Genomic DNA, 14,768 nt, shown 5'->3' with positions numbered 1-14,768 from the left:
ATGATGTCAATTATGAAAATGATAAAGCATAAAAAGAAGAGAAAACTCAGGTAGCAATACCTGTCAGTTAAGAAAAAGATTCAAAAGAGGCAATGGGGCAATAATACCTTTATTAGGACCAGTTAAGTGCTCATTATTTTCTGATGATTTAGCTGGGTTGCTAACAAGGATTCTTTTGTTTTTATGGCATAGTGTATATTAATGCTTTTACATTAAGTCACTTGGATACCTTTGAGTAACAAGGAATTAACTAGTATAACAACAACAACAACAACAACAACAACAACAACAACAACAACAACAACAACATGTTGTACACCACCCCAATCTCTGAGTGGTGCAAGATTCCAGGGTTCCAGGGTTCATGTTGCCTTCACAAGTGAGGCGGAGTGGAGTCTGTCCTGTCTACACACACACTCACAACCTGAGCCTAAGATGGAAGGATCACAGCATTAACACCCCAAAAGGGTCTTGTAACTATAATCTGATACCTTTAAGACCATAGGTTATATAGTTATATGCACAGGGCAAAAAGAATGCAAAAAGAGATCAAATTAGTCCTATTCATAATGCATTGGGAGCTGGTAAACAAGTTTGCTTCTAGCACTTTGACTCCTGAGAAATGTTCCTCTTTTAAAAGAATATTTGATCCACTACCAGTCTGAAGTGAAATAGGGTGCTGTGTTGGGTCCTGCTGACCATGTGTTCCAGCTCTAAACACACATGTGGAGGCAAACCAGACTCTCAGTTTAGTTTAAACCAAGTTCCCTTACTAAACAACGAGTTTTCAGATTTCTAAAAGAAAAAAAATACAATAGCTGTATTCAGACTATAGACTGAATCCAGGCCTGTTCTTCCATTGTAGGGGTTGGCATTTGCAGAAGAGACTGCGATCCAGTGCCAGATCCGTCCCCCACCCCACAAGGAAAGGGAAATGATTTTTTGTCAATTCTGCCTGAAGCTTTCCCATATTATTCCAAAGGGTACTCCAATACTTCAGGGCAGATTTGGGATAGTGCAGGGGGAAGGAAGTAGTGACAAAAAAGATCTTCCTACTTCTCTAGTGGAGTATCCCATAAGTGGAGTTGCACTCCTAGGCGTCCTGGATTCAGACCACACAGGGCACTGCTGAAATTTGATAGCCCAAAGTCCAGCATTGACCTATATTCTGACATCCTGAGACAGCAAATCTGAATAGACCTAATCTGATCTCTTTTTGCATATTTTTCTCGACAAAAAAAAAAAAAAAAGTTTGTAGGCTGATTTAAATGCCACCAAATCCATTTGAAGCACTGGAGCAAGTTCTGCTGATTATGTGTATTGGCTTAAATCTTTTATCAGAAAGTTGGTTTACATTTTGAAACAAGTTCTGTAATTGGGAGCGTTTAAAACGTCTGCTTGCAATTTACATATTTTTCTGGGTCGTTGTTTTTTTCCTTTCTCATTTCGGTTTACAATACCTAATTTGCTAAAATCCCCATCTGTCACAATAAATGACACTTCTACAGCAGCATTTTTCTTCTGGAAATGTCAGTATGCCTCTCAAATGTCAATTTAGCACCACGTCATTCATGTAGCATACAGGCCTCCAGAGGAGAGAAGACAAAATTTATGTATCAGAAGGGCGTGGCTTTCCATTTTTGAGGAGTAGGGAAGGAACCCAGGAATAGTTCCTATCAAATGAAGTGGGAGGAACGGGGGGAGGGGCTGTGGCACAACTGGCATAGCTTAAAGAAAGAAAAAGGAGGAGATAAGTGATGGAACCATGGAAATTGTGCCAGAGTATGACCTGTGCATCTGAAGCAGCAGCAGTCAAGCCAGGACTGTCTTTAGCAGATGCGGCGCTGGGGTGCAAATATCCACCCAGCACCCCAATTTACTACGGATAGTGGGTGGGGGGCAAAGCTGCGTACTGCCAGCCACGGGTATGTGTGTGTGCAACTCCCCCCATGCCGCTGCGGGAGAGCAATCCCCATGGAGGCTTGGGAAGGAAGCTGCATGCCTTCTAGCCATATAGTTGGCAGGGTGCAGCGGTGGGCGTGCAGGGAAAGGGGAGGCTGTCAGCAAAGCCGCGCAGCTCCCCCACTGGCTGCGGCGCCCCTGAGAGCTCTGCGCCCTGGCGCGATGCATCACTAAGCCCTATGGGAAAGACGTCTCTGAGTCAAACAACATATAGGGCAGAATTAGAATCACATCTGAGGAGTCCAGAGGGGGGGGGGACATCACTAACATGAAGAAAAGTATCTACTCCCACCACTATGTTCAACTGTGGATTGTCTTTCAGCTCAGTTCATGAGGATTCACAATCCCCAAATCAATCCCATTTTCGAACGTGTTTCTGAGATCCATGACCATGAATGAAAATGCATCGTAAAAACTATCACTACTACTAATGCATCTATATATTGGAAGTAGACGTGTGTCCTACTTTACAAAGGGCAGTCCTCTGTCTATTTTTAGGGGTTGTCCAGCCCAAACCTGGTTAAGAGACAAATAATCAAAAAATGGAGAACAGCAGCCTTGACCTAGCAGTGGTGAGAAAGGAATTACGGTACTTGAGGGGAAAGGGGCTAAGGGAAATTTACATGTGTTTGGTGGGACTAGTAACTTGACTTTACAAATCAGCCTTATGCTAGCGTCTGTATTTGAAAGCAACTGCCATTTAAAAGAACAATAGCCTCTTAAAAGCAAGCATAAGTCTTAAAGAAACGGTAACCAATTTAAACATAGTATTTACTTTATTTTTTAAACTTAAAGGTAAAATGAACATCTTGTTATTTTTATTGACTTATAAAGTGTGTCAGGTTGGTTGTATCATGTCTAAAGTACCACAGGTTGTCATTAAAGATGTTGGTAAACTGCATAGTTTAGCTATATGAAGCTAAAGAAGCTGGTTCTTGACATATAAGGAGGGATAACTCCCCACAAGGAGAACAATAATGAAAGAAACAAACAGCAGCGAATGTCTATAGATTGCCTTTCATATACTTCATAACAAATGGACCATGCTCATTATCATTTTCCATTTGTTATGAAATTGAAAAACATTAGTTAATTAATAGTATTCATCCAGTGGAGACTCCTTTTCCAAACAGCAGCTGTAGAAACTGTTATTAAATTACCTTCATCTGATTTACAAACCTGGAGTTATCATTATAATTCAGATTCAGAGGAAGGACATATCCAGATACATTTTAAACAAACAGTAACAAAATGTTCAATTTAAATGAAACTGAAAAGAGGACCATTGTATGAACTTTCTAAAAAATGCATGAGGAATGTCATTTATCCATACTTTGACACAGTTGATCTTTTTAAAATGAGAATGGGGTGGTTGTCTATTTTGATTCATAAAGTAATTAAAGAATCCCAAGTGGAATGAAAAGAGTCCTGTTTAACCAGTTTCTTCATCAAACTTTCCAGGGAACAAAGAACTTTTTTTTTAGTTAAATCAAACAACCTGAAACTGTTTTCTCTATACTGAAGGTTCCAAAAGGAAAAGGTTAAATCACTCATCAAGGAGAAAGGAAGACCACCTATTTTTTTAAAAAATAAGTTATATGAGATGAGGTCACATGCATAATGGTTGCATGCTATCATATGCCCTCCATGAACTTAAATGGAGTGCATTGTCTGGAGAGGGAATAATATCAGAATATTTTTTATCATGGTCTTCAAAGAATTCTAAGCACAATGAAGATATTTGCTGGTCTGAAAAGGTCCGCTGGCTTCATTCCTGCAAAGGATTGAAGAACTGAATAACAATACAGAATTAATTGTATTTTCACACACCCACACCACCAAATTTAGCATGGATTTGTGTATTCAAAATGGTGCCAAAATTAGACAAAAATCCACGGGAGTACCCACCGAATGTGAACCAGACAAAAAGCCTGAATGCTTTAGTCTTCTGTGGCATCACCCAGACACTACCCACAAGTGTCTCATTAATTTAAACATTCTCTAACATGACTATTAACTAGCTGACACCTCTGAGGCATAATTTTAAGGGAGGCTTCGAATGAGATCCAAAATTCTTCCTGTTCTTATTGTTATTTCACATCTTCACAGAAGGCTTCATGATTATTGGTTTGGAACATTAACATGCAAATGATAGAGGAAGCAATAGATATTTAAATGTACAGTGTCAGCTCAACACAAAAGATCTTCTGGAGCAAAATCACAGTATTTCCCTTTGAGTAGGTGAAATAAAAAATGAATGGAAGTGTGTTTGTGCATGTGTGTGCGTGTGTGCACATACACACACAAAGAAAAAGGGGATCCTGCATTTATTTCTACCCATGCTTTGTTGCTCATCCTGAATAGAAAGGCTGTTAGCTGGGGGGTGGAGGGAGGAAGAATGGTGAAATAGTCATTAGTGTAAATGTAACCCTCAGCTCACTTTGGGTTAAGCAGATGTCAAGGATACTTCTAGCACTAAAAATCTGTGCTGGTTTTGGAAAGAAGAGCAACAAAGCAGATCGTTCCTTCTACAGCCTTTGTCATTTAGAGAATCAGCATCTTTCACACAAAATAACAGAGTGAAGGAAGTGTAAAGGAGGATGGAACATGGACAGAATGTCAAATACCTCCCTTCTTTAAATATGAAATGCAGGTGTTTGTCTTCTCCGTTTGGTTTAGGGCTGATTCACATAAACATCAGGCTTGCCATTGTGGCCTCTTGACAAGCCTGGGTGTGTGTTGGCTCCCTGCCGGCAACCAGGCAGTTGAGTGCAGGCAGCCAGCCACCACACCATGAAACCACATGCTGACATATCCACACACAAACCCCAAATACTGCTTGGTTTGGTGGCTTTACACAACTGGCTCACCATGGGCAGGAAGGTATGAGCACTGATGTGCAGGCTTTCAAAGGGCACTAACACATACTTGGGTGCTTCTGTAATTTTTGGTTTCAGAGAGGCTGGAGAAAAGACTCTGCAGCCTGTTTTCTGGTCTGGTAAAAAACAATCAAACTGTACCATGTTGCATGGAAAATACATATTTGGAAGATTGTCCACCTGCCTCCCAGGGACAAAATGAAATGAAGAACCCTTTGTGTGGTTGCTAAGATGACTGATTGTAGTTAGAAGCTCAAGGCCTCTCTAATGTGTTTTTATCCTAGAAACAGTGTAAGTTCATTCACAGTATGTGACTTTCATTAATATATGGATTTCATGCACATTTTCCCTAATAGATGCATGCGTTGATGAACTAAAGTGCGCTGTGCTGCAAAATTCAAAGAAATATAAAATCTGAAGGACAATTGTGTTTTGGTTCATGAAATGTGCAAACCAAATTTATTTTCTCCCCATCCTGACATGGAACACAGTTTGAAAACCACTGTTGTTGTTATGAAAGGGTGAGACTGTTGTTGTTTTCAGATTTGCTGCCTTATCTCTGAAAGCATAACTGTTGTCTGGCACTTTTATGCAGAAATGCAGGTCGATTACAATTTCCTCTCCTGCCTTGCTCTGCTCCCAAATTAGTGCCGTCAGACTGAAGCCTGTTTACTGTTCTGCGAGTTTGCTTCCCTTTCTGCTGGGTGCTTGGCTTTTTAATCTGGCAAAAGGCAGGGCACAGAGACTTCAGCTGTCTGAGCCGATGAGTGGATACGATTTTAAATGATTATGAGTGCAAATAGAATGGAAATAGCTCAGAAACCTCTTCCACATTATGGGAGCGACAGTTTTAAAGGAAGGCACACTCAAAGTTTACACATTCCAAAACCTGTAGTAAGTTTGCAGAAGTACATCTGAGCCTAACTGGTGCTTTCTGTACAAAAGGTAGTGGGTTTAATTATTTTGGTTTAAGGGTAGAAAAACAGAGCTGAAATGATAGAGTGAGAAATAGTTCATGAACAGTTGGTCCATATTATAAAGCAGATTTCAGTTTGGCCTCAAAATTACAAAGGGGACCGCCAATGATATGCTGCAGAGTGGAATACTGCTGTTTGGGGTTTCCGTCAGTCAGCAAAGCCCTCTTCTAGTATACACCATTCCATCCTCTATCCTTATTTTCTAATCTCTTCCACCCACAACAATCAGTCAGATTTTTGTGCCAGGAGACTTCTACATGCACACCTAACATCAGACAACTAGTTGCTCTCAAAGTAATATTGTTCTATGTTTCAGGAAAAGTGCATCAGATTACAGCAGGAAATTTTGACGAAAAGCACCGTATGCTTTCATAGCACACATTCCATTTTTTTATCATTTATTTTGGTTCCTGAGGATGCTTCTGACCTGGCTCCTCTCCATTCACATCTTTAAAACACGTGTAGGGAGGAAATGGCCAAAGATCCCAGATTGTATAATGTTGTAACAGTCAGGTGATTAATTGGCCACAGGCAACCGCTGGACAAACTTAGAGAAGCTTTGCTATCTGTATGCATCAAACTCAGTTCTTACTATTTCCATATTTCACAGCCTTGTGTCTTCAGCTTCTCCCCCCCCCCCCGAAGTGGGGCTCTTTCCTCATTCACAAAATACGAAATTAGGGTTGCCATATTTCAAAAAGTAAAAACCAGAACACCCTGAAAGTTGTTGAGTGACTTTTTTAAAGAAACCACCAGGAAACACCCCCCCCCCCGAAAATCAATTCCACCTTTGAAATCCAGGTAATGTCCAGGAAAATCTGGACATGTGGCAGCCCTAATGAAGTTGAATATTGTCCACTGGCCATGAGTCAAGCTGATCACTCACACGACCTGCTAAAGATTACAACTCTGTCCCCACCTTTGTGTGAATTGTGGCCCCACTTACATATGATGAGCAAACAACCAAGAAAAACTTATTCATGCGCTAATGCACCTATCTGGATTGGATTAATAGCCTGAACAGCTACTTTATTAGTGTTCTAACTGTGTGTGTGCGTGTATGTGTGTAATATGGCTGACAGCCTGGTTTAAATGACATGCTAGGTTATAAGCAACAAATTCAGATTTGTTCAGTAAGCTAATTTCTACACACTCTCTCTTCCCTTTCAGTAAAAAATTTGGATTTCATATTTTTTCATATGTGGAGCTCCAAATGTATAGTTCCAAAAAGACCAATATATTGGCAGATCTGCTGAGAGCAAACCACAAGTAGCCTTCAGAGAAATTTTAGTTGGGTCTAGCAGGGTCCCTTGGGGCCAATGACTTGATCAGGATAAAAAGTCAAATAACTAAGTCAGGTTATTTTTACTTTTATCTGATACAGAAACATTAGCAAATAGATATTTAAGTAGGTAATTTTAAATCTCAGGGAGCAAAATGGCAAAAATAAAATAAAATAAAAATGCATTCTTCCAGTTCCTTTTCTTTGTTCAATATAGTATCTGTGCACAAATTCAGTTTAATTTCTCCTGCTCCCTACTTGTAGGGACACAGTTAAGTGAGCTTATGTATAACTTATCTATGACTATGTTTAGTTGTTTGCCTTCCTGCCAATAGCAGGGGATGGTTGGCAATCCTCAGTGGTAGGACTTGGGAAAGAAAAGGGGAGCCACTCTCATTGAATTTGAGCTACACCTTCTTAACTTATAGAGAGATATGCTAGAATCAGAACCAGGTTTTGCAGCATACTCTTTTCAAAAAAAATTAAATTCTTCTTTCACACTCTCCAGCATTGAACTGGAGAAACAATAACCATAGTGGCAACTTGGGGCCAATACACCTCCATTCAAAGCATTCATTCACTTCCAAAAATGGTTGGCAAGTTTGTACATTTGCCTATCTACCTAGAAAATGCATAGCTTCGACCTGAAATGCTACCCCTCTCTATATTTTTTCCAGAATGTAGCTTACAAACCCAGTGCTAACCCTTTGCCCCCGTTTATACAACAATGGCATGAATCCCCGCTCACAATAACAGGACTTTGCAGCCGTGCAACAACTTGGCAGGCTTCAGTTTCACAGAGGATCCAGCTGCACAACAGGAGAGAGAGCTCTGTTAGCAAGGAGCAGAGAGCGACACTGTTTCCCTTTCCTAAGGAGTTCAGTGGCACAGGGGCAGGGGGAGCCTTCTCCACAAACCAGAGGCATGTCCGATGCACTCGCCTCCTGCAGCTTTCTGTTTAATTAAGACTGTGCGGTGTGCCTTGCAATAAGCAGGCCTGCATCGCGGCGGCTGCCATGGCTACTGAGGAATGGCAAAGACATTAGCAAAGCAGAGGCAGCTGTCTCCACTTGCTACCCCACTGACTTGACCCCCCGCTGGAACTCGAGATTTTTCTTCTCTTTCCCCCTCGTGCTTTCTTAATGAGACATGTGTAATCTTATTTCTGCCTCTCCAAAAGTTGGTTTTCCTGGGAAACCCAGCAGCCTCAGTAGCAACACACTGCATGCTGTGGATTCTGTAAGAGGCAGGAGGAAGAAAAGAAGCTCTTCTGTTTCCAGAGCAGATCGTGTGGAGCGCTGGCATCCTCTTCCCCTCCCCTCAACACCCCTTCGAGTGAAGATGGTGGTGCTAATGATGGAACCGACCGAAATCCCAGCGGACGACACCATCTGCAGCAAAGCTGATGAATTAGATTCTTAGCACCAGTGGCAGGAACCACAGAGAACATCCTGCAAATGAGACTGATAGGGAGGTAATGGCGGGGGACGCAGTTTGCTTCATTTATAATGGCACTATCTTCCAGAACAAATCCCTGCCAAGCTTGTTCTCTCTACGCACCCTCCACTTTCTAATTTATTATGGCAGGTCAAACTGTCAGGATGACTTAGGCAGAAAAGGTGGGCTTTGTCTATCCCTGTATTACAGCACAGTTCACTAAAAAAATCAAACTCCCCTCTGAGTCACCTGAGGATGTGGGTTCTAGCATGGGTTCTAGTCCTGAAAGGTCTCTACTGTAGCACATTATTTACTTATTTATATTTAACTATGTGTATTTACCCCTTGACAATAAGAAAACTGTTAAGTGGTTTACACAAATATAGAACAAATCATGAAAATTAGGTCATCTGGAAGAGCCCTGAGAGAATGCCGGGGTGATTAATGAGCAGAGTCAAGGAAGCTAAAAAAGAAAAGAAAAAAAAGGCAAGAAGACTTCCTCTGGAAAACAGCCCAATGAAGAAGAAAGAGGAATGCAAACTCTGGCAAAAGAAATGCAAACAGACAATCAGGGATGCAAAATGAATGAATGAATGAATGAATGAATGAATGAATGAATGAATCAAGGAGCATATCAGTAAAAGCATTAAGACCATAACAATTGATTTAAACACAGCAGAAGCAGGAAACCAGCTGGAGAGAGAGAGTTGGACCATTAGACAAAGGTGTGTTAAAGGGGGACAGGGAGGCTGCAGTCAAGCTGAATGAATTACTCTACTGCAGAAGATTTGGAGCAGATACTTGTGCCAGAATCAACCTTTTCTGGAAGGAGTCTAAAAAACTGAGGCTAATAGTGGTAACAAGAGCTAAAGTTCTGAGGCATACTGACAAGGACTGCTTACCTTTAGTCGGTGAGCAGCGACTGCAGACTGGGGTAGGCCACTGCAGTGCTGAGGGCAGTCTGCTGGTTCCTGTGTGGCTAGGGATGCTATCATTTCCTCCTCCACTGGCCATCTGGGCCTCCGGGCTCACTCACAGTTCTGTCAAATTGTGGGTGAGCTGGGGGCTTGGTTTTGGAGTAGGCTGGAGAGAAAACGTCTTCCCTCTCGTCAAAAGGTGATCTTAGAAGAATCACCCTGGTTTGATGTACGTCATAGGGCGACCCTTAACCCAGGATAAATCCTGCCCAATAATCAACCAGCAGTTGGGTTGCATGATTCAGGATACACACCCAGTGCCAACACCATAAGCAACTTGCATCTGTAATCAATAAAGTTGTAGCTTGTTTCATCACAAAATGATTGTCCTGTGATCATTGCATCTTCCCATCTCTGCCCCCCCCCGCCACTCACAGCCTCACTGCGCCTGGGCCAGCAAATTAAAAATTAACAAATCAGCTGCTCCAGATAGTACCGACCCAAGTGTGATTTTTTAAAACTTCTAACAGGAATATGTCACATTCTTAAGTATCTTCGTCTACACCAGAGCACTGGAAAGAAGCCAATGTAACCTAATTTATAAAAGGGGATTCAGGAGGAGCATGGGAAATTTCAGGCTAGCTAGTTTAACATCTCTTCTGGATATATTGGTGCAAAGCATTTTTAAAGTTAACATGATCAAGCATACAGAAGAACAAGTCTTGCTGAAGAGGAATCAGCATGGCTTCTGGAAAGGTGAACCTGCTCTCATAAAACTCACATCAGTTTGACCTGGTTAAAGAACCGGAAGCAGGGAGTAGGAATAAAGAAACAATTGTCACAATGGAAGGAAGAATGAAGATCTGAATTGGGAACCAATGTTTTAAAACGTGCTCATTAATGATCTGGTGTCAGGATTGAAGAGATAAGTGGCCACTCTTGTGTTTGACACCACATTATTCAGGGAGCTAAAGACAAAAAGGGATAGCAAAAAGCTCAAGAAGCATCTCTACAAACTGAGTCAATGGGCAATGCAATACTTAATGGAAGTAAGTGCAATGTAAGGCACATAGGAGCATATATATTATATATATTACTTCACTGATGGAGTCTGAGCTGGTAGTGGACAGGTGAACAAAAATGTTGATCCAGTAAGTGGCAGCTGCAAGCAGACAGACAGACAGACTCCCTGCTACAGAGGTGCCACTTGAATAAACTATGGGGAGCAGGTAAGCCCCACCCCGCATAATCAATCACAAGATGCAGCACACACATACCAATTTAAAGGCAGTGCCCATTGACTTTGGAGGGACCCAGCCCCCTCAAATATTTAATTGGGGGAGGGCGAAGCAACCTCAGCTGTTAGGAGTTGGCACCAATGCCCTGCTAGAACCATCAGCAAAGGGACTGAAAATAAAGTTGCTAGTGTCCTAATACTTCGTTCCTTCATTGTGAGAATTTCCCATTGATTCATATCCTCTGCTTCCTGTTCTTTAACCATTGCTGAGAGCTCCAGTAAGGTGCTTGAGCAGACCAAAACAATGGTGAAGCTTAGGTTCAGTGCCATGCAATGAAATTGCCAAGGAGACCAGCCACTGCGCTGCCACCTCTGCAACTTTTGAGCCTCCACCCATCGTTTGCATGGGCTGATCACTAATGCCCCACTCCCGACCCCCATGGCTCAAAGTTGCCAGAAAGGCTCGCCAAATGAACCCACCGAGCAGCCAAAGAACATCCCCTATCTTTACTCTGCCTCAAGGAACATAAGCAGATCTTTTAGGCTTCTCGTAATAAGATGGATGCAAAAGGTGATGCACTAAAGCTTTCCCGGTTTGTACAGAGCCGTTACACACTAACCCATTTTAATTCCTCATCTAAGCCCAGTGTTTAAATAGGCTTCTGTTTCAGAAGGCTGTTGCTCCACATTGCCCATATGTTTCCTTCACATGTGCCAATGTAGGTAATCTCTCTCAGAGGCAGCAGGCAGCTAATTTATGACAGGTACTTGAAGTGGTGGCCTCCCAGGCCCTTCCATGTATATAGAAGGAGCCATTCATAATACATGTGCAGAACAGGAAGACATTCTAAGAACACCAGCTGAGTATGAATAATTAACACATTAAAATTCTAGCCTAGTTATTGGATTTCATACAAAACATCCTGCCTCTGCTTAGATACCGTCACTCCAATATCAGTTGAAAGTGCTTTGCATCAGCAGAGCTTCAGAGTTAATTCCTGTGATGGACCAACTAAGAGCACAAAGAGAAGCAGCTTATGTTAAACCAACCGACTGGCGCTGTCCTCAGTTCATACGGAGGGGGTGGGGGCAGGCAAAACCCTCTCTGAATGCAAGGGATGGTCACTGAATTTGAATGAAGTGATGTATTATGCAATAGTCAATATGAGCAATAGAAAATCTCTGTTGCTTTTAAAGCTAGACTATTTCATATGTCTAGAGACAAAAGTGTACCTAGGCTCCATTGTGCTCATTTTTAAAAAGTAAAGGTAAAGGACCCTTGAACAGGCAGCTATGGGGTGCTGTGCTCATCTCGCTTTCAGGCCGAGGGAGCTGGCGTTTGTCCACAGACAGCTTTCTAGGTCATGTGGCCAGCAGGACTGAACCGCTTCTGGTGCAATGGAACACCATGACGGAAACCAGAGCGCACAGAAATGCTGTTTACCTTCCCAGCACAGCAGTACCTATTTATCTATTTGCACTGGTGTACTTTCGAACTGCTAGGTTGGCAGGAGCTGGGACAGAGCAGTGGGAGCTCACTCCATCGTGGGGATTCAAACTGCCAACCTTCTGATTGGCAAGCCCAAGAGGCTCAGTGGTTTAGATCACAGCGCCAACTGTGCCCATGTGCACTGACACACATACACACTGAAGCATGAGCATACAGCAAGTGCAAATATTTCATCACCCTGAAGAATAGGCATCCTAGGAACGTAGAAAGTTGTCTTCTACCGAATCAGAACACTGGTCCATCTAGTTCAATCTCGTCCACACTGTCTGGGAGGGCCTCTCTAGAATTATAGTTGGGGTCTCTTGCAGCCCTACCTGGAGGTCCCAGGGATTGAATTTGGACCTTCTGTATGCAAAGCAGATGCTATATCACTGAGCTGCTTGGAAGCAGTCATTGAGATGTACTTGGAAGTGGTCACACTGGAATTTAAAACAAATACATGAATTAATTTAGGATGAAAGTTTTAAAGTACAGGACCTTTGCAGAGATCCTCCCCATGTTTTCTTGCCACACAAGTGGAAACTGCCTAGAACTTCCGCTCAAATAAAAATAAATAAATATATGTCTGGATAACTGAAAAGGGGCTTTTAAAAGTGGAACCACTGGACACAGATTAAAACCAAAGAGTTTTAATGAGTTCATACAAATAATGTAAGACTCTTCCTTTAGTGTACCGACAGTACACTTACTTGTACATGAAAGCGTTTCATAATAAATAATTTAAATGAAACAATTGTCCCATAAATGACTGGAGGCCATTTTATAATGCATTATGCTTGAGTTTATATGGGAATAATTACTCACTAGTTCAAAATGGACTAATGTGACAGAGTGAGATGTGCTCCTCTTACCTTCAATCTGCAGACTTCAATGTGATACATTTACGAGGAATATTTTACAAAGTACCCAGCAAAAATGAACTAAATCAGTAATTTGTGGCCCTCTAAATGTAGGGACGCGGGTGGCGCTGTGGGCTAAAGCCTCAACGCCTAGGGCTTGCCGATCGAAAGGTCGGCGGTTCGAATCCCCGCGGCGGGGTGCGCTCCCGCTGTTTGGTCCCAGCGCCTGCCCACCTAGCAGTTCGAAAGCACCCCCGGGTGCAAGTAGATAAATAGGTACCGCTTACCAGCGGGAAGGTAAACGGCGTTCCGTGTGCGGCTCTGGCTCGCCAGAGCAGCGATGTCACGCTGGCCACGTGACCCGGAAGTGTCCTCGGACAGCGCTGGCCCCCGGCTAATAAATGTGAGATGGGCGCACAAACCCCACAGTCTGTCAAGACTGGCCCGTTCGGGCAGGGGTACCTTTACCTTTACCTTTAAATGTTGCTGGACTACAACCCCCATAATCTCTGACTGTTGACCATGCTGGCTGAGGCTGATGGGAGTTGCAGTCCAAGTACATCTTGGACCACAAGTACCACAGCTTCTCCACCCCTGAACTACTGTCCATGCTAGTCCCATTCATTTCAATGGTCTTGAATAAGACAAAGTCTTTGTGGAACGGACCCTAGGGTACTAAGAAGAAGTGAGAAACATTCAGAAAATCTCTTTGAGATCTGTCTGACAATCCAACGCTGATGAAAAATTCAGCTCAGCTCCATCGCTGCATTTTTTAGATAAGGAAACGTCTGTGTTTTATTCAAGAAGTTTGGGAGGGGCGAATTAGGAAGAAAAGCGTGTTTTAATTAAAAGGTTCAGCTTCAGTGCATATTCCTGTGGAGTAATGTACTGTGTCAGGCTTCCCCTTCCGTCGCCCACTGTGATTAGCACCAGTTCTAGAGAGCGATCATCAGGGTGCAGTCAGGCTCAATGACAACAGCACATATTCTTCATTCATTTTTAGAGTAGCTGTCTCTTTGAATTATAAAATTTGCTTTTGTTAGGAATCAGATACTCTGTACTTCTGCAAGTTAGGTGATATATCCCAAGATTCAGAGGAGACAAGGTACTGTATTCAGGTATGGTATGGAATATCAGCTGCTGGGAGCAACAGCAGGAGGGGCCACTTTCTTCATATCCTGTTTTGAGGGCTTTATGGAGACTTCAGGAGACATCTTAAGGCAGCCCTGTTCAGGGAAGTTTTTAATGTGTGATATTTTATCGTATTTTTTGTTTTTATGGAAGCCGCCCAGAGTGGCTGGGGAGGCCCAGCCAGATGGGCGGGGTATAAATAATAAATTATTATTATTATTATTATTATTATTATTATTATTATTATTATTATTATTATTCTAGTTGACCACTATGGAAAGAGGATGATGGCATCCAGCACGACTCTTCTTATGCTCTTCTGTGACTCAGGTCACATTTGAAGACCTCAACTTTCCTTTTGAAAGAAAACAATTATTAGCTACAACACTGAACAGAATATATGGGGGAAAGTGTTGGTTCAAGGAAAAAATAATAAATAAATGAAGGATGCCAAGATAGGTTAGGGGCAAGTAATCTTTGGTGAGAGAACCCCAGCAGAGATTTAAAATCACAAAAGTAAAACGTGGAAATACAGGCTGTCAGATCTTTAAAATATGCCCTTCTAAGTTCCTTCCAAAATTCCACTCTTCCCCTAGT

The sequence above is a fragment of the Podarcis vaucheri genome, assembly GCF_965113315.1.
Source record: "Podarcis vaucheri genome assembly, chromosome: 3".
NCBI classification, from domain to species: Eukaryota; Metazoa; Chordata; class Lepidosauria; order Squamata; family Lacertidae; genus Podarcis; species Podarcis vaucheri.
This window is presented reverse-complemented; position numbering follows the sequence as displayed.